The 21,046-nt window shown below is 44.8% G+C and overlaps 1 protein-coding gene across 4 annotated transcripts in view; it reads left to right on the top strand.

Annotated features, from left to right (window-relative positions):
* Nucleotides 1-21,046, top strand: part of fbxw7 (F-box and WD repeat domain containing 7) — a 133,399-nt gene that overhangs the window by 16,928 nt on the left and 95,425 nt on the right. For 3 of the 4 annotated variants that reach the window (XM_031559324.2, XM_031559322.2, XM_031559326.2), the window contains exon 2: nt 9,093-9,164. The exons of the other annotated variant lie outside the window; for it this stretch is intronic. The gene's annotated coding sequence lies outside the window, so the exon portion shown is untranslated. The remainder of the gene's footprint in view (nt 1-9,092; nt 9,165-21,046) is intronic. 4 annotated transcript variants of the gene reach the window in all.

Here is a 21,046-nt window from a genome sequence, read left to right as displayed (position 1 = left end):
GAACACATTTACATTTTCATATTCTTTCCTTTATTTAAATAGACAAAAAACAAGGAAAACCAATGCCTTGGGTTTCAATGTTGGCAATATATCAGAGGAAACAGCAGGACACAACAAGATAGTGTGTGTGTGTGTGTAGAAATGCATGTGAGCGAGAGAGCCAGGGAGGGAAGCATGGGTAGCTCCCTGTATGCTAGGCACACCTAAGCAGGTGTGACCAATTAATCAATAATCTGCCTCTGCAGGACAAGTGGGGGCCCAGGGGCTCATAACTGTGTGTGTGTGTGTGTGTGTCTGTGAACCAAAGGAAGAGAGCTGGGGGGGAAGGGGACTTGGAGAACTTGGCAGTGCACATTGGGGTCTGTTTGTTCATTGTGTCTCCCCTAATGAAGACAAATGCCTTTTTGAGCTTGTCGGCCCATCTGGCTACCGATGAGTTCCAGGGAAAGAGAGATGAAGAGAGGGAAAGTGAGTGAGAGAGAAAAGGGGGGGGGGGGGGGGGAAAGAAAAGCAAGTTAGGGGCCACGATGGCTGGAGCCGGGCCAGTGTCTCAGTGCTTTCTTTCCCTGGTGAAGAGGGCAGGGCACCAGATGATTGTCCGCTGTCCGCGTTCCTCTGTCCTGGAGGTCATCCTGTCACCTTTAGGTCATCTTCAGTGGCCTTCTCTCTGTAGGGCCGGTCCCTTACCTCTCTCCCCCACTATCTGAGCCCCTCAGCCCCGTCTCCCTCACACACTCCAGATGTCTCTTCTCCTGCTGCGTCCCGTCTTCATATGTACCTCATATCTCCTGCCGCCCATCCATCTGTTTGTGTGTCTCGTCACATCTGTCATTTCATCTCTTCCATCCCATAATATCCCGTAGTTGTTGTCTTGTCACTTCCCTTCCTCTGGGCTTTGAAACAGCAGTGTCCTCCTGGCTCCATATTTTAGTAGTGAAGTGAAGTGTTTTTTTTGTGATGTTCTTGTAAGGGGGAGAGAGGGGCTCAGCCTAAAAGCCTGGAAGAGGAACCTCTGCCTGCCAGCCTGCTGCTTAAATCTGCTTGTTGGGCTGGTCCACTCAAAAGAGCTATTGTCAAGGTTTGTCTCTGTGGTAAAGATTTTTTCACAGTGAAATTCTTTAGCGCTTATCACATTTGGATGAAACGACGCAGAGAGGAATGAGAGACCGAAATCTGCTTTCATTTACATTCTGGTAAAGCTGGTGAATGTTTTAGAGTACAGTACAGCATTGTTAACACTTAATTAAATAGCTTTGTTACTGCTGTTTGGATCCATTTAAAATACTTGATGTAATGGCATGGTTGAAAAACCTTGCAGTCCAGGTATATGATTTGTATAGACTCTCAGAATTAGTGTTTTCTGCACGTGAATGTCCACCCAGAAACAGAGAAAAGATGCTTCCCCTCTCTGCACAGACACTCTACAATGAGTTTCCTTGAAAGGAGGGCAGGGGGTAGACTGAGCGTGCTCCTTCACAGAATGTTTTGCTCCTCCTGGGGGAGATTCTTGTGCTCTCCACTCCCCGTTCCTGCTCAGGTTGGGACTGTATGTGAGGCTGTGTTTGAATGTTCGCTGATCCACAGGCCACGCTCCAAACCCAGACATCAGCCCTGTCTGCTCCCTTTGTCCTGGCCGTGCAGCTGGAAAAAAAAAGAAGAAGCAGCCAGTAAAAGTTGAGAGTTTTCTGAATGGAGTCAAATCGAGAAGTGAAGTGTGTGTGTGTGTGTGTGTGTGTGTGTGTGTGTGTGTGTGTCCCCGTCCATGTCCATGAAAAGCATATCATCTCGTCCGCCCCCACCCTGTCCTGTTTGTCTTTTATGAGTTTGGCATTGGCTGCATTTCTTCTCTGTGTCCTCTGTAACTCGAGCGGCTCCCAGACCAGCCCGTCTTTATGGGTCCCCCAGTGCGGGTGAAACGTGAGCCTGCCGTCGGAGCTGTGCGTTAGGCCTCCGCTCCGCTCCGCGCTGTGGCAGGCAGGGCGAGGTGTCGTCAGGTTTTGAACCTGCTTGGCGTGAAGAGCTTCAGAGCAAAGGGGGTCTGGGCGTGGAAGGAGGAGAGGAAATGGGAGAGCATTCCTGCGGTGTAGACACATTCTGCCCTGCAAAGGCTGATCCAGGGTCAGGTTCATTGTTTAGCTAGGGTTAGGAGGCAGGGAGGGGACTGCTGGTCCCAGAACTGCTGTTGAAAAGAGAGGTGCAACTATAATGATTTATGTGGTGTGTCCATCACAATGACCTTTTTCTCCTGTCCCCGTCCTGAGCAATGCTGGAACATTCTCTGTTCACTCTCCGAGAGTGAAGGTTTGTGTAATTTATGTAGAGGTATGGAGGTGAAATTGGAACTTTTTCTTTGTTTTGTTACAGATTTTGAGATGTGTGAAGAATGTTGGAACACTTGATGACCTAAACGACCTAAGTTGTTTCCATCTGACTCCGTGTGTGTGTGTGCCTGATCCCTTGTCTAGTTAGGCAGTCTAATGTGAGCTCGGGGGATGAGTATTGTAACATAAGTGTCTGCACTGATCTTGTGAGGCTTCATTCTCCCTCCATTATTCAGGTTGGGAAGCGTTTACCTGCCTCTTCACTCGTGTCGGGTTCTTGTGGACATGCCTACAGATCTCGTTTGCCACAAAAGAGAACAGTGGGTCACGGGGTCAGGAGGCTCGATTGGGAACTCTTTGATGTGAGAGAGCAGCTTGTTTAAAGATAATGCTAGCTGTTAAGGCGGTGAATAGAAAATAGACCTATTTTGAATAACACTTGACTAGACTAGACAAACGTTCTTTTAGAGGAAAGGAGGAGCCTTTTCTCCAGACCTCATGTGTCACCACAGAGACGACACAACCTGGTTGGAATCCCCTCACTTCCCTTCAAAAACCATGTCATTGACTGTGACAGGAATGTTTACGAGATGACAGAAATGTTTTATGTAAAAGTGGTCCTTGTTGTATCCTGTTATCGTCCTTGGGGTCTTAGATTCCTTCACAGTTCAAGTTTCCTTACATTGACAAACAGGAAGGGCTCAGGGCCGAAATGCAGAGGCCTGGCCTACAGCAGGACCTGTGTAAACCCACGCCCCGTGGTGCCTGGCATTGATGAGAGTCGATGCAACTCTAGTCCTCTACTGGATGCTCCTGTTGCCATTCACCCGCTTTGAGTTTTGAGACTGGTGGCACTTGAGTTATTGTGGTTTTTATACAAACTTTGTCAGTTTCCCCTTCTATTGCTTTGGAGCATTGAATACATATGCATGTGTACTAGCGTGTTTGTTGATGTATATTTTTTTTCCTTTTGTGTATTTGTTGATGTGTTATTTTTGTAGAAGTTAATAGTCTGTAGAGCGACAAGTCACCGTGACAAAATAAATGCCTCATGTTTGTGTGACAGATTTTCAATCCGTCAGGGTAATTTGTTGAAGGACAGAAATGGTGCTACACCAGCTGTGTTCTGCTTGGTCTAAGTGTGTTTTAGATTAGGATTAGGCTTGTGTGAATGTCCTGATGGTGGAAAGGCACCCCTGTAATCTCTTCTGGGAATGGTCCTCGTTACTGTAGTTGGGATGGGATGGGATGGGATGGTAAGGAAGAAGCAATCTGAGGCCATGCTAGAGAAAAGTCTGATTCCAGCATCCAGCCACCTCCTCCTGAGAACCTTTTTCTGCTTGTCGGCCAGATTGTCTAAGCAACTAAAGTCTTTCCACAGAGAACTAACTGATCACTGATGATTTCAGTAGAAAGCATTTGAGGCACTAATAATGAAAAGCGTGCGAACAGCCTCATTTTTACATCTCTGATAAATAACTAATAAACTAATAAATGACTAATTAGAAAAAAAGCTTCACAGTAGTGAAGGATATTTGGTGATGGCGCGACATCAATGTCAGCAGTATTCTGTTCACTCACACTTGCTGCTGGATTTAAAACGGCCCTTCCTCCGCAGTTAATCTGCAAGGACGCTGCACAAGGTAGCTGTGCAGTAATCAGAGGCTGCCTGTCACAGTCTCAGGCCATATGTCCTCCTCCACCCTCCCCTCTCTGTCCCTGCTCTTCTCTCCTAGCCTTGGAGAGAGACAGGGAGTGTGTGTGTGTGTGTGTGTGTGTGTGTGTGTGTGTGTGTGTGTACATGAGCTGCCTGAGCCAGGTGCGTTCCATCTGGAGGTGTGTCAGTCCGATGAGGATCCCCATCCCTCAGATATGCTGGGATTAGCCCACACAGACTGCACGCTGGGGGGTGCGATTAGAGCTGTTGCTAAGCATGTGTTAAGGCGAGATGCTGTAAACTATCTTTTTTTCTGTCTTTTTTTCTGTCTTTTCTCTCTCTCTCTGTGTCTCTGCTCTCTCAGAGGAATTGTTTCCCTACTACTCCCCTGTGCTCTGAGAGAGAGTTTTTGTGAAGGTGCTGAGATGGCTAATGACTCTGCATAGGGAGACAGAAGCTCAGGAACAATGGCCCTCATTCTCGAACATTTTCTGAAGTTTCTTCTGAAATGTTTCTTACGGGCTTCGGAAAAACAACGTAAGCAAAAGACATCCGCCAAATTCATGCACGCTTGAAAATGTGGTCCTACGCAGCAGAAGTTTTCTGGGCTGTGCTCCCCCGGAAGAGTTTTCTTAAATTGAAAGCGCGTTATCGTGCTCCTGAATTTGCATACATACACGCCCTGCCAGCTCCTTATAAGGGCACGCAACCGTAGTGACGTGTGCAGTCGGAATCGACCGAATCTACACGAAAGCAACTCGTAAACGAGTCATGTCAAAGCGGAAAGCATCACCGTCGAGTAAACGCAGATCTAACTTCAACTATATATGTCTATGACTTGAACGGTGCAGAGATGGACTGTTGCAGGATGTAGATGTGTCCATTCTACTCCACTATAGCTATATCAACGTGATTGAGTTTAGTGCTTATTTATTTATTCACTTACATTTGCAGTGTTCGTGTACATTACATTTAGTCATTTAGCAGACACTTTTGTCCAAAGCGACGTACAAGGGAGAACAGTCAAGCTACGAGCAATAGAGACCTAGTGTAACAATAAATACTACTTTACATAAGAAATAGAAAAACGAAATAGGAAATAAAAACGAAGTGCAGGAATGTAACTGCTATAAGTGCAAGTTAAGCACTAGTCGAAGTGCCAGTTAGGAAGGGAGGTGCTCTCTGAAGAGTTGGGTCTTCAAAAGCTTCTTAAAGGTAGAGAGGGATGCGCCTGCTCTGGTAGTGCTAGGCAGTTCGTTCCACCAACGTGGAACTACTTGAAAATTCTGGATTGCCGTACTTGCACAGACGGCAGTGCCAAACGACGCTCACTAGACGAGCGCAGCATTCCGGTGTAGTCCTTTTATTTATTTTATGACATCACGGTGCCTCGTAGAATCATGACTATAGGCCTACATGTGAAACGTAATTGTTAATGATACTTTAATCCGAGGATCTGTAGAGTTGATGTGAACGCAATCACCAACGATTTCTCACAAATTAATTAACACGGAGAGTTTTCTTAAATGCGATTCCTCAAAAAACCCACGGGGCCATCTTGTGGTTTTTTAAGGAATCGCATTTGAGAAAACTCTGGCCGAGTTACGACTGCTATTTCGAGTTCGGAAAGTCTTCTGAAGTTCAGAGCAAATCCCAGATGAGAAAACTTTCATGAATGCCAAATGTTGTCCTAAATCCAATTCCTCTTAAATTCCTCTTAAATTCCTCTTAAATTCTTCTTAACTGCGTTCGAGAATGAGGCCCAATGATTCTACTCAGCCTGTCTTCCTCGCCACTGTTTTGAGTGCTCTGAGGCTCACAGATGAACCTGCCTAACCCTCAATAGACTCCACATCCCGCCGTCTATCCTGACTGAGGGTTCAGCCTCTCTGAGGCCTCTGATGAAAGTGAAGCATGTTTCTCGAAAGTAATGAGCTGAGTTCTGGTCAAAGTCCCATTCTGTAGACTTTCTTTGGAATTGGCTTTCAGAGTAAGATGTCTTGGCGGGTGTATTGTGCTAATGGGATGAGATTTTTGTCATGTAGGCTAGTCCCTCTAGATTTTGGCATTGAGCCTAAACTGATTTTACTCACACACACATTATTGAGGTATTTCCTCTCATTTCCAACTGGTTTGACAAGTGCGTCACCTCCAATGAGCCTGAGCCCATTGCAGTTAATGGAACGCCTGAAGTATCTCATTTGCACAATTTGATTATGCTGAAGTCAGCTCTGAATCAGCCTGTGACGGTTCACAACAACAAATGTACTTAAAATCTGTCTAGCCTAATTCTGACCAAACTCTCCAGGCCACTGAAATGGAACATGTTGTTATGACTTGCGAAGAATAACATTTCTGGGGAAAAAAAATGGTTTTATCATTGATATCTGCACTGTTTGGTTTGGAGTTGGGTTTGCCACGATCTTCCATGTAGATGGACCGACAATGTCACATTTCCTTCAAGAATATTGTTTCTGGCTTGCTACTACGAGGTCATCCTTGCTCGTACTCTTTGATGGTCATTTTCAGATGCGGGGGGGGGGGGGTGGAGATCATTTGATTAATGATATGACTATGTCTGGAAAAAGTGTCAGAGGTTGAATGTATCTTTCTGGATGATGGATGAAGGAGTGTTTTTGTCCTCTTCTCCAGTAAGCTTCCCTTTCCTGCCTGCACATCCTCTGGGCCCACGTGTTCTTATCGTCTGCGTGCGGAGGGAGGACCAGCCGCTCCTGTTTCTCCTCGTTCTGTCTGTATGTTTCTAAAATGTCTGCTGACATCTCCCAGCTGCCAGACCTCTCCCTTACATGATGGAGGTATCACAAGTGTTTTTTTTTTCTGCTATACCTTTGTTCCACTCAGACTGCACTGTAAAACACTAGCTGTCAAGGGCAGCAAGACTCTCCTTTGTCATATAACCGAATGGAATAGTATACCTCTTCATACCCTGCCTTAGTTGGAGGGCCCAGGGGGGGGGGGGGGGGGGGGGGGGGGGCAGTGGACCAGAGAAGAGAAGGAGAGCTGGGGAGCCAGTCATCCATGCTCTCTTCTCCTTCCTGCTTCTAAAAACCAGCTTTAAAGAAGTTTCGAAGCGTTGACCAGTAAGATGCCGTTTAGGTTTTGACAGGAGCATCCATCAGAGACCCGAGGCTGAGGGAAGGGGGGCACCCCTGGAGGGCAGGCCTACATGTCTGAATCACAGATCCACATGTTTAAGAGCTTAGTTTCGTCAATGCTGTTTTTCCTGTCACTGGCGGACTAAACCATAGGTGACCTACAGGCTGAGTTGAGGCTGCATGCTACGCATTATAAGAACTGGTGTGTTCAGTGTCTCTCACCACAAAGCACAAACACATCAGGATTTCAACACTTGATGCATTCGCTGTTTCTTGCTCAAACTGTGATATCAATACAACACCTAACCTTTTATAGAATGTGGGAGTGACTTGTCATTTTGTATGCAGCGGATTAACATTTTTGCAAGTTCCGGTTTAAAGAAAATCGATATGAGTGAATGAATGGGGTTTTGAAAAAATTGACACCCGCTGTAATAACTGCTGTTCAATAAAATACACGTGTATGTCATTCTATATATTTTGGACCCATTACATATCTAAAATATGTCTGTTGCTATCCCTCTACTAACCACTACAAACTACAAAACAAGTCGCTCAGCTAATGCATTATCAATTTCACAAGGTCAGAAGAATCTAACCATAGTTAGGCCTAGCTGCCAGGGATCAAAAGTGTTCTTACAACGACCACGCAGTCATATTGTCAAACTGGTCCTAAACTGCTTGCACATTAATTTCTTGGGTCCATTTGTGGACAGGATGCCACACCAGTGTTTATGAGGTCAACCTGACACGGGAAGGGAAGAGGACTAGAAGACTCATTGATACCATCACCGTGACTACAAAGGCCCATTTTAGACTAGTCAGCTAATTAGTCCTGCTCCTAACACTGACCTGTCTGCTGCTGTTAGCAGCTCATCATCTTGCATGAGCTATTTTGCCCGCATTTGTCATGTGTGCAAATTGTCAAATCTGATGCTGCTCGCTTTCTGGCCTGATCACATAATGAATAGTGATGCGTGTCCTGACTCAGGATTAAGAACGCTATCGTGACTGTGAGTGGTCTTCATAGGTCTCGGAGATGGCAAGTTAGCGCTTTTATTAAACCGTTACAGTTTTTCATGGAACCTATGCTTATTTGAGGGCAGATGTACATTGCTTGTGTTTCTGACACTATTTCTGTTCACTACATTAGTCGTGTGTGTGTGTGTGTGTGTGTGTGTGTGTGTGTGTGTGTGTGTGTGTGTGTGTGTGTGTAGTGATTCTCCTGTGTTGGGGCTTGATGGAGGGCATCAGCTATCGGGGAATGCTGGAACGGATGTTCTCAGAAACATTTCAATTTGGAACTAATAGGCCACATGTTGTCTCTGGCCAGCATGTGGGGTTGGTTGGCTGCGGCTGTTTTGACAGCGCTGGGATGGTTATCATCTGTTTGGGCTCGACTGAAGCATCAGAGACGGAAGAGAACTGAGAAGGCGGAATGATCACACTGAGTGTGTGTCAAGAGAGGAAGTGCCTCAGGCTCCCATAATTACCAGCCCAAACTGTGTCTGCGTACGAGTGTGTGTGTGTGTGCGTGCGTGCCTGCCCGCCCTGGTGGTCTCTGTGTGAGAGAATGGAGAGACCCTGGAGACGCACTGAGTTTGGGACTGAAGGTGATGAAATGGAGAGAATGAAACGGTGGAAACTGGACCACATCAGTGTTTTTAGTGTTTTGCACGTATTCAACATGTGCTCTATTCCCCCAACTCACTCAGTTACTCACTCATGATTCTTCCCCTTCCTAGCATTCTTGATCTCACCATCACTGGCACACAGTTACTGACACACACACACACACACACACACACACACACACACACACACACACACACACTTGCATACATTCCTTTCACACGCATCTCTGTCTTCGCACCTCCCCTCCTCCAGATGGCCCCTTGGCATGTTTGCTCTCCGATGACCTCTCCCGATTGTCTGGCACATGCACTAACTAACAGTCTCCCTTTCTCTCTCTCTCTCTCCTCCTCGTCTCTTCCCCAGTGCCCAGACTGCTACAGCCGTGGACTTCACCAGTAGAGGAGCCACAGTGCCCTGAGGGGGACCAATAGACTCGTGAGTACTTCCCTCTCCTTTGCTCCATCCATATTAACCATTTTTGATCTTCAAATACCTGACCGTGTCCATGAGCGGTTCCTTGGTTATTCACGGCTGGCCGTAGGAGTACGGTTAAGGGAAAGGTAACCTTTTCTTGTGAGTGTGTGTGTGTGTGTGTGTGTGTGTGTGTGTGTGTGTGTAGACTAATTGTATAATACTCGTCTCAGAGGGGGGTGGTGACAGAATGTCCATGGCTTCCATAGGCTTGCATGCGAAATTCATGACTTTCTCAATGTTATACCTTAAAATAACATAACATAAAATAACATAACAGCTTCAAAATCATTTTTGTGGTACACTGACGGAGAATGGCGTCTGTGGGGTACAGGGTGCGAGACCTCTAGCGAGAACTACCTCATGCTTAATGGGACCACCTCACGCAACAACAAATAGGCCAATGCGCTAGCTATAATAGGAAACTGATGCAGTATTCTCTGTATAGACATCATGGCAGAGGCGATGAAAAAAAAAAAAACACGAGGAAGTTGTTGTCGGAGGATAGGAAGAGAAAAAGAGAGAGTAAGAGACCGAATAAATACCTGAGCAAGTCAGATGCCGAGATGGCCTTCTTTCAGTTGGACTAGTCAGTAATAACTTATTAGCTGTCAGTAATAACTTATTAGCTGTCTTGCACTTGCTTGATGTTTGGCTGTGTTCGGAAAGTTGTCAACTCGCTATTTTTCATCATAAACATCTTTATTGGTGTCATCCCTGTCTCCCAGAGATGTGTAGATTTTCCAGATGCCCAAAGTCATCGACCTGTCCGGTCTCAGGCTAGCATCCAAATAAATTCACATCTCGTCAAAGTTTGATCAGTCTTCGTCAATGTCACGCCAATAAACCTTGGAAGTTTGCAACTTTGTTAACCTAACTCGTCTAGCTTGTAATACATTACACTGTCCAATGTATATTAAGCATGTCGCAACATTTTATTTTATTACACATACTCCATATTCAAACGCTTAGAAAACAATGTATATGGGCTGAAAAGGCGAGCAGTATTTCAGCAAAATGTATACATTTTTTTGTTGTTGTTATTTATTGATTATATTTGCGTTCATCTCCGATGTCGCAATAAATAAAACATATTTGTGTAAAATCTTGTGACATTACTCTACCTTGTCAGTCAACATGCTTCTTTGGCTTCCGCTGGAAGTCTTTGCCAGTTCTATAACCCTTCAGCTTGTCAACAAATACACGTGTACGCTGTCCATTAGGGGGTCTCGAAGCAGGATTTGTATTTACGACAGTGGTGTAAAAGTGAGCTACACTCCGCAACTTTAGGGGGAGCTCAGTAGCAAAAAAATACCTATTCTCCCAGAATGGGGCTTTAAATAACTTAACCATGTTTCTATAATCTCTGTATAATGGTTTTACACCGTAGCAGTCACATACTACAAAATATATTCCCATCAACATGATGACATGAGTCACTTTAGAGATTTATTTTGACACAGTTTTTCTGACTGACTGAATGCATCCCACTGGGATTTCATTTCTTATTAGTATTAAACCTGACAGCACAACTCTTTGCTATAACCATTACTGGGGACCTGTTGATATGTGGCTAAACTGCTACGTAGCTGCTAATGTTGCTAGACTACTGTTTCCCTGTAGAAGTATAGGATAGGGGATGGTAGTATTCGAGTAGTAATGCTGCAAACAGTTATCCGGATATTTGATTATCCCTGCACACCTAGTCCACACCATCACATATCACACCACACTGCACTGCTAGACAGATGATGGGCTGCTAGTTAAGGCTTCCTCATTCCCAACCATTGGATTTGTTGGGTGGTGTTGATGCTCAATTAAACTTTCCCTTTTTAATGAAGAGATTTATCACCAGCCCATTCCCCTTAGTACTCAGCTTAGGGACAGCTTTGCTGTTTACGTGTCGAGGCCACTTGTTGCCCACAGTGTACAGGTCCAGTATACTCTATCTCCATGACGATCCTATTGTGTTTTCAGACAAAGCAAGTATTCCCCTCCCCTCTTTCTCTCCATATAAAACCACGGCTCTTAAAGTAGTGTGTATTTAAGAGATGCTCTACTCCCCTCTATGTCGAGTTGCTATAAAACAACTGCTATGAAAGATGGAGGTGAGCAGAGTAAAGGAGTGACACCTGTGAGGAGGGGCTCCAGTTCAGCCAATGCATTGTGTTGTGTTAGGTGTCAAAACCAGGAAGTCAACTTTCACACTTCCTGTTCTGCCCTCATCCTCCACCAGCTTCAGGGTACAGATACAGTGGATGGGTGTAAAATTCATCAATGGAGCGGATGGGTGCCTCTCAGCTGTGTAGCAGTCAGTCTGGGGTGTGTGTGTGTGTGTGTGACACTTGGAGTGGATCCATTGCCCTCTCCTGCTGGGTTAAGGCTGTAAAGAAATGAACATGTAGTGTAGTGTTTGTCTGTGGGAGTGGCTGACGCAAGCGTATTGTAGCTCTTGGCAGCATCCTGCCTCCTGAGTATCCTTGCTGTGGATTACATCTGAAATATTTAGGAGGGTGAACTCAGACAGTGTATTAGGGGGAAATCGCTTACATTCCTGTGTGGTGTGTTTGTGTCTGTGAGTGAGATTAAGTGTGGTGTTTAGCTGGGGACATTGTCGTTTTATTGTCATCCTACCTTTTTCTTGTCGTCTGAAAATAAGCTCTGTTTCATGTGAGGAGCAGATTCTGTCCTGTGTGTGTGTGTGTGTGTGTGTGTGTGGGGGGGAGAGATGGGTGCTATGCGCATGTCTGTGTGTATGTAGTATGCATACGTGTGTGTTTGTGCCTTGTGCTTTGGGGAATTCTTTGTGTGCTCAGACGGCAGTGCTGCTCCTTGAATAATTCATCCCTTGTCACGCTTTTGTGAATTAAAGTGATCTGGTGTGAAGGTGGCTTCTTCTCCATTGATGAATTTTTAAAGGGATGCCCTACGATCAGCCGGGCTCCCTGTTTATATTGCCTCTATGAAAAAGTGAGTTGCTGCACCATCCAGAGAAAGAGAGAGAGAGAGAGAGACAGACAGAGAGAGAGGCGAGAGAGGCCTTCCCTATATGACATCTTAACTCCAAATATGAATAATACAAAAGGCTGAATGCCCAGCGGTGGAACTGCTCAGTGTGCTTCTCTCAAGCCTGGGCTCTGGTCAGGACAGATGTGCATGAGCCTAACAGGTCCATCTCAAATGTGCTGGCTGGGAAGGAAGCTCCACTAATTCTGCAAGAGTGGAGAGAGCAGCTCAGAGGAAGTCATCGGTCCTTGAACACGGGAGAAGGAGAGGAACTGGTGATCACATTTATTATTAGAGGGTGTGCCAGAGAGACTGTGTGTGTGTGTGTGTGTGTGTGTGTGTGTGTGTGTTTTTATGTTTATGTTTCAGTTTAAGTGTGTATGTGTGTGAGAGAGAGGGGTAGTAGCCTACTTATACAAGGCCAGTCTGGGTTTTTAATGTGCTGTTGATGCTGCTACTGTCTGTGTCTCTGTGATATATTGTTCTTTATTTGTAGGCTGGGTGTGCAGCATATGGGAATGTGTGGGTTTGTGAGAGAAGGAGGGACATCATTCACTTGATTTGTGTTGGAGCGCACTTGCTTGTCTTGTGTGTGTGTGTGTGTGCGTGCGAATGAAACTCCACATTCTCCAGCATGGTCTGTGGTGTGTGTTGAATTGGGTGTGTGGCTGTTTTTGATGTTGACCACAGAGCTGGAGCTGGTCTCCCCAGAGGAGCTGCAGTTCATTACTTTTCAAGAAGCCTGTGATGGTGCTCCTCAGACACAGGCACAGATTCAGTTATGGCCAATATTATCTGCCAGAAGATTTGTTTTAAGGGGTATTTGGCTAGGTAGGTAGGTTTTTTTAATAAAAAATCTCCATATATATTGTACTGGCATATATATATATGTTGGCACTCTGAGATTCTTCTGAATGAAGAGTGCATTACAAATAAAATGAATTATTATTATTATTATTATTATTATTATTACTGTGAGGAACAGATACACACATTCCCAGGCTCTTCACTATGTAGCTTTGTGCGCCATGTCCGAATCTCTGCGAAAGAAGAAAGAATAAGCGCAGAAAGAAGAGCAGCATTTGACATTGCCATATACATCACTGAGATGCGTCATGAAGCAAGCTGGCTAGTGTTAAAGTTCTTTGATCATCTTTGATCAGCTGTGTTTTGGTCATGGCAAGCCAAGTCTGTTGGTTGTTAGCTAGTTTTTAGACCCTCCATATAGTAATTGGCTGTTGTGAGCGTGAGCACTCATCTATGCATCTGATTGGGCCCTTGGTGTCTGTAACCTGTAACTCTCTGCAGCCATGTTCCCAAACTCCATACGGGAGGAGAGTCTTCTGTATCACAGCTGGCCAGATGTGCGCTCCATGTCAGCTCATGACGGAGCCCCCAGCCAGGGGAGGGAGTCTGCAGCCCTCCTCCTCGGCCTGCTCAGCCCCAGTGGAGGTGGTGTGCACATTGTGCTTCGTCTCTCTCTTTTATCAGCACTCCCTCTGCCTTCCCATTGTTCATGCCCTTTGTCTTTCTCTCCTTCTCTTTTCCTCCCACACTTCTCGTCTCATTGTTAGTGATCACATGTTTGCTTTCTTTCTCTGTGGTCTGTGGCTATACTCAGGGGGGTGCGTTTTAATGAGCCTGTCTTCCTCCGTGTGAGGGTCTGTGTGTGTGTGTGTGTGTGTGTGTGTGTGTGTGTGTGTGTGTGTGTGTGTGTGTGTGTGTGTGTGTGTGTGTGTGTGTTTGCGAGACACAGAATGAGTGTCAATGTGATGTGATGTAATGTAGTGTAATCTCATGTATTCAGGGGATGCTGGGTTTGGCCTCAGTTTGCCCTGCGTTGTCCCCCCCCCCCCCCCCCCCAGAGCATGTGCCCCTGAGTCACACCTAAAGGGACACCACCCTTCTGCAGGGGTGGGAATTGCCACAGAGGAGAAGATTTGAGTTCGACTTAAGATATTATTCTGATTCTTCACATTGTACAATTATAAGCAAGTATTGCGATTTGATTCTGCCATTTATTTCTCCCACATATAACGTTTCTTATACTGGGAGTCTCTGCAGCCATCATGGCGCAGTCAATGTGTCATCAACTCCGACTTCCTTTTCAATTTACGCAAGAGAAGAATTAGGTCTTGTGCCATATCACTTCAGAAGCAATGTTATTAAATAAATATAGCCATACTTGGCACTGCTGTATCGATATAATATTGTGCTTCTACCGTTTTGTGTACCGTGGTGTCAAATGCTCTTCTGGGAGCATTCAACTAGGTGCGCTCTCCTTCGTCCCTTTTCATGAGCCGTCTTCTCTCTTGTGCTCTCTGCATCTCTTGTGTGTAGTTATCTGCAGTGGTGTTTTGTTATGTGGTGTGTACGAGTGTGAAAAGGGTGTGGTGGCCTTCTCACCCATTGAATGAAAATGAGTTCTGGTGTTTTCGGAGTCTGTTCATTCACGCTTCGGAAGCACTCTTTTAAAAACAGGAAATGGCCAGTGCAGTTGCTCCAATTCCCACCCTGTTTTTAGGGTGGAGTGACTTTTAACGTCATATGTCACCAGGACACAGGCCTTCATCCTGCCATTCTGCCAGTTGGGTAGAGCATTAAAGGACTACTTTGGGTGAACACCATCTAAACTACACACACAAAAATAAAGTACATCTAGCAACATGCTTTTCTTCAAGTTTTTACATTGCACTTTGGTTTGCAGTCTTGCTGTTTTAAAGATATAGATTTGCTATTTGCATACCCTCAGATTAGGGTGGTTTATTTAGCTGTTCTGTTGGACCACATTTAGACTGATTATTTGTCCCTCATAACTAAAATGATATTCCGAAGGGATACCCCTCATGCACATTTCCAGTGCGTTGACCTGTTCTCCATGGCCACTAGAGGGGGCTCTGGATTGCTATGAAGAGAATTGATGTCCCAGAATGTTGACCAGTGAAGGGAGGGAACCTTACCCTTACTCATAACATCATTTTGTTTGAATATACTGGTTAAAAGTCTCGTTGATGGCAACCTTAAATCTTTGCTTTCGTCTTAAAAAATGGGGAACTAAATGTGATGCTGTTTTTTTTGAGAGGGCAATTGGAGACCTGCTTTGGAGCGTCTGTGTCTTCTCTGAGCTGCCATGCATGTGTGACCTTACCAGCCAGAGGCCATTTTCAAGCCTGTCCTACAAACTAATGCCCCGAATGAGATTAGGGAGGTAAATAGTCAATAAAAGGGGGTAATGGTCTGTAAAGTCATTTCACTTTTCTCTTTGTTAATTGGCGGTTCAAGATTTAACGATTGCCGCCCACGTTCAGTGTGGTGAAGGATGAGGGTAATTGAACAGTCTGTGAATGAATCAGGATTTCACTCTGTCTGTGGTTCAGCTGTTTCCCAGCTAGCCGTCTGCTCGGCATGTTGCAAGTGAATGATGAAGGCATTGGAGATCATCATTAGAAAAACACTCCACTGCTGATTTCACCCCTACCTAAGTTCATGAAGTCTGTCAGGTTCAGGCTTACTGATCTGAGATCTGAGATCAGGCCTCATGTCATTTCTGCCCTCACCTGATTCTGGTCTCAGTTTTCTGTTGCTGTTGGTTTGCACAGGACACCGATAATTCTCAACACCTTTGAAATGAAACTATGCATGGCTAGTTACCTGCTTTTGGGGACTTCTGTTCTTTGACCGAACACACACACACACACACACACACACACACACACACACACACACACACACACACACACACTATTTCCCGGACCGACAGACAGAGACATCATTGCTGTTACTTCCCCCAGTCTGTGTGTTGCCGAGGCCTTATTTCTGTTTATGGGGGTTTTATTACAGATGTGTGCCCTGTTCTTAAAGAGCTGCACTGCAGGAGCCTCCAGGGGGGTTATCCCCCTCCTCTGCCAGTCTACTGGAGATAGTGAATAAAAGCTGCCAGCAGCAGCTAATTAAGATAAGTGCTTTACCGTGAGGACCGTATGAAGATGGGTTTCTTCTACTGCACAGGGCAGAACATTCTCAGGGAATTGATGGTCTGTGTCATGACTTTCATGCCCATGACGGAGCACCATTTCTTGTGATTTCACAGAAGCATTCTGTACACGTCCATATGTGCCAGTCCCACTGTGTTTTTGGAGCAAATGTGTTGTAGCGATGCTACAGTGTTCTCAAAGCACATCACGGGCTGCTGTTTATGAGGGAGTTCTCTGTCTCTGGCCAGGCAGTAAACTCAGGCTAATGAACCGGTTCTACTCCCTGCTCCATATGGCTAAGGTGGAGGCCTGTCTTCCTGTTTTTGGCTCCCATGCCCATCTTCCCATGCCAGCCTCTCAGTCTGACCCCTGCAAGCGACCCATTCATAAAATGCTGCCAGTGCGAGTGGGTTACATAGCAGTCGGACGGCCCAGAATGATATCTGATCTCACTGCTGGTTGTTGTGGTTAGGACAAGTTTTTCCATGCTTTCTTTCAAAATTCAGAAAAATCAAGATTGCCTCTTGTATAATTTCTCTTTTAGAATTCCAACTATGTTGCATGTAAATTGAAGCAATAGTCTGAGAGCCGGGACTTCAGTGTTGCAAGCAGATGAAACGATGACCGTGGTTACATGGATTCGAAATCGCATTATCCGTTTCATGTAAGCACCTTAGTCGGATCGTAGTTGGACCGCACATAGTCGGACTAACACCCCTGGATAACTCGATCCGATCCAGTTGATAGTTCGACTATTGCGGCATGTAACGGTGAATTGGATAAGGAACTGGACTTTGCGTCTTTGCGCATGCTCCCTCTCTCCCTGCCAGGTCGTGACCCGGAAGACGAAAGAGGGATAAGTTGTCTCAACTGTTCATACTAATGACACGTTTTTTTTATGAATATCCTGCAGACTGTCTCACAAGCTTATTCTTGTTGATTATGAACAAACATAACAGAAGAGGTCCGAAGATATGAGCACCTTTACAACCCCTCCTTAAACACGTATAAGGACGTTCCACATTTTATTTGCTTAAAACAACAACAGTACTGTCAAATCAGCTGTCACTCGGCTATTACCTGACCAAGGTTCCATGGCAATGTTCCGAAAGCCCATTTTTCCGACAGCCCGCTGTTCCGAAATTGTGAGTACAGCAACGTGAACCACTATTGCCCACATGCACATCCCAATGAATCACACAATCATAAACATATAAATGCCTTTATTTCACAAGCATTAACTTGAATTCAGAATATTATTATACACACATGCATTTGCATCGCGATGATACAAAAATATTTGTATGATTGCCAACGCATGCATGCTTTGTCAGTGCTTGACAAGATCTGCGTAATGTCCTGCGACAATCTGCCGGTGATTTCCTTCGCATGAGTGGTAGCCTACCCCATATTCAAAACCAGAGTAGGCTAAGTTAACAAATATTGCCTAGGAAAAGTTATATGCGTGATAGCCCGGTGAGCGTCTCCGCTCTGCTGTGCAAACGAAATGCTGTGTGTGTTTTGTGCCACTTAAAATATTTCTAAATTTTGCCAGGGGGACTATTTTTCGGAATATTGAGATTTCGGAATATCGGGCTTTCGGAACACTGGGCCGTCTCCCCTGACCAATACCTGTCAAACTCGGTGATACTATTCACAACTAATTTGTCCTTCATTCTATCAAATATGATGAAATTTGGTACTGTGCCCGTGAGGCAAGCGTGAGTTGAGTTTTGTTCGGTTATCTGGCGCTGCCCTCTAAAGACAGAGACGTGACAGGTGGATCGAGATATTTTCCCGTAAATACCTTTTACCTAAATACCTTTTATAGACAACATCGATCATACACTCCCATTGCACTCAAACAACCACACTCAAACGAGGAGATATTGTATCAATTAGCCTATTATGTATTGTATTAATTGCACAGAGTTCCAGTGGCGCGTGCAGCCGTACGCACTGTGCGTACCTTCTGCTACGCGAGAAGAAAAAAATATATATCATGAACGCATATTTATTACAATGGGGAAACTATAAAATCGGAGTACAGACAACTAATGCCCAGCGTTGACGATGCAGATACAGAGCTGGAAACAGCTAAATGAGTTACAGCCAAAACGCAGTGAACTTTATCAAGCCCTGGAAAGTTCGGCAAATTTCTACCCAAACATTCATTGCGTCCTGAAGGTCTTGTTGACAATGCCCGTTTCCACAGCGTCTGCTGAGCGGTCATTCAGTACAATGAGGCTTCTTAAGACATATCTACGAAAAGACTGACTGGACTTGCTCTCATAAATATTCACACAGATTTGGAAATCGACAGCGAAGAAGTACTAAAATAATTTGATGCAACTGGCAGAAGGGCAATGCGTTTAGGCTGTAACCCATTATTTGCGCGCGTGTGTGAATGTGCGTGCGTTTCTCTCGCCTTTTATCTTTCACCTTTTGAATAATGTAACTTATAAACACATCGGCCCAGCAGAAACAAACAAACAAACAAACAAACAAACAAACAAACAAACAACCCAAGAGGCAACACGCATTTCTGGACCGATGAACAGACGTGATTCATGCTCAATCAACTGTTGTTATTATTGGTAGTGGTGAAGAGGTCAAGCGGAAAGGGCTGTATCACCACTAGTTGTAATGAAAACAGCGCCACCTATCGTATCGGATATGACATGCTTTCGGCCAATGATTCGATTTATTCACTGCCATGTATATTGGGATAATAGCACTTGCCCCAAAAGATAGCATAGTCTAAGCAAAGATTCGAATTATACCATCATGTAAACACACTGAATGAGCATGGTGTCATTATCTCAGAGGGTAGATTTCCCCAGCTGTGCTCCCGTCTTCACCCCCAGTAGAGTCAGAAGAACACGTGGTGTTTTGGAACTCAGACGTTTTGGATCAAAGCTCAGTGATAACTCGGCCCATGCCTGGAACTTTAACAATGGCTGTTGTGTGAAACGAGACTCTGGTTGTAACAATGGGCTGAGTTTGGGAAGCTGCCACCTTTGGTTGTTTCCTCTCGACACTTCTTGGAATGCACAAATGTGCTCTCTGTTGAATTGAGGAGGTGACTCAAGACAGAAGATGGCCTCTCCGTAGTGGCTGGGGAGAGAAAAGACTACATTTAACCCTGCCACTTCTCATGGTAATCTTAGCAAAACTCCAACTAAGAACCTCCTGTATGAAAGTTCTTTCTTGCTCAGTCAGTTCTGATTACTTGTGTGTTTGACCCATCAGTTCACCTGTGGAACTGCCAAAGAGTGCAGGAAAGGTACAGACAATACAGATTTTATTCAATTAGATCAAAATATTTGGACTAGATTAAACCCTTAACACTAGCAATTTTACCTAGATTTATATCATTGTAAGACCATGCTGGGTTAGTTAAGTGAGGAGCTAAACCTTTTCAAGATTCCTGTGAATCTGTTAACAATCTGCCCTTGTTCAAAGGAATCCTTCCAACTCTGCCACTTCCTTTACCAGAACGACGTCATGGGGTGTGTGCAGTAAAGTGTAATGCTTTCCAGGAATGCTAATAGATCCCAGAACTGCAGTGGTGCAACAGCTTTCCTAGAGCTGAGAGGCCAGGCTGCATGATGTGGCCCTCAAAAGGAATGCATGCTGTGGTAATGTGTGAATCTGGCATTGATGACGATGAATATAAGAACGACTGAACTGTTGAATGGTTTTGTTTGAACAGTTCTCAGGTTTTTACTGTTTTGAAGGTATTTTTTGAAGGTATGAGTTCCTTTTTATAACATCATCGAATACATTTTGATGGCATACAATCCATGTTAAAGAGATTTTGACATGTCTATCGTAACTGACTGCTGATAGCTGCGCAGAAAGCCAATTGTCAGTTAGCTAGCTTGCTTTTATCAGTACTGTCCATGGAGGGTATTATACAGAGCTGGAGAGAGTGACGAGTTACTACCCCTGTACTTTTCACTAGACATTGCTGTGCAAAGTACGGAGATGGGTGCGGACATGTGCATTTGCGCATCTAGTTTCATGTTGGTCATATCTGGAACCAAAAGTGTGAAAAGAGCCAGTTGTCTGAGCTTTGTGACTGATGACCACATTAACCAATAACCCTTACTGGTTAATGTTTACACGTGTGCATGATTGAACATTTGTTTTGAATAGGCTAGCCAATGCTAAGTGGCCTAAGTAGTACTACTGCGCTGGTGATGGGATTTAGAAAGCAAGGCTGTTCTATGTTAGTTTGCTAGTTTTATTGTAGTCTGTAGTACTTCTTTAAATGTTGCCTTCATGGATACTTTGAGGTGCGGTGCATGCATCACAGGAAAGACATAACCAGTTTGTAGCACCACCTTGAAGGATGGTGTCTGGTTGGGAGTTCTTGTATTCTGTGCTAACGTGTGATTTTGAAATCAGTTAGTGCAACTAGATCAGCATGATTTCTCCTTGACCTCTTCGAGTTTGCCTCTTCTTCTCCTGGTTATCAGTCCAACCCGATCACATATTCACTGTCTGTTGGAAGAAAAATGCACAGTTCTGCACTGAACCTTTTTAAGGCTCTTGATCGATTGTGGAGCGGGGAGCTGACATTGTGAAAAGGATCATTCATAAATAATGAACAGCATCACCCTTTCACCCTGGCTCTCATTACATCTGCAGGAAAAGAGATTCAAAGGATCTAATCCTGTTGTCTATTTCCATTCCATTTCTGAACATGTGCCTTGGAGTCAAGTAAGGTACGCCATCAAAAGGCATGATGCCTCTTTCTCTGTTGTCTATTCAGCATCTAAACTTGAAGAGAGAACGCATGAGGCTTTATGTGGTTTAATGTAGATGGGCGGTATGGAGGGTGTCTGCCCTCACAGTGCA

The sequence above is a fragment of the Clupea harengus genome, chromosome 22 (genome assembly GCF_900700415.2).
Source record: "Clupea harengus chromosome 22, Ch_v2.0.2, whole genome shotgun sequence".
In the NCBI taxonomy this organism is placed as follows: domain Eukaryota; kingdom Metazoa; phylum Chordata; class Actinopteri; order Clupeiformes; family Clupeidae; genus Clupea; species Clupea harengus.
The sequence above is the reverse complement of the archived record's forward strand: the minus strand, read 5'-3'. Positions and strand labels throughout refer to the sequence as shown.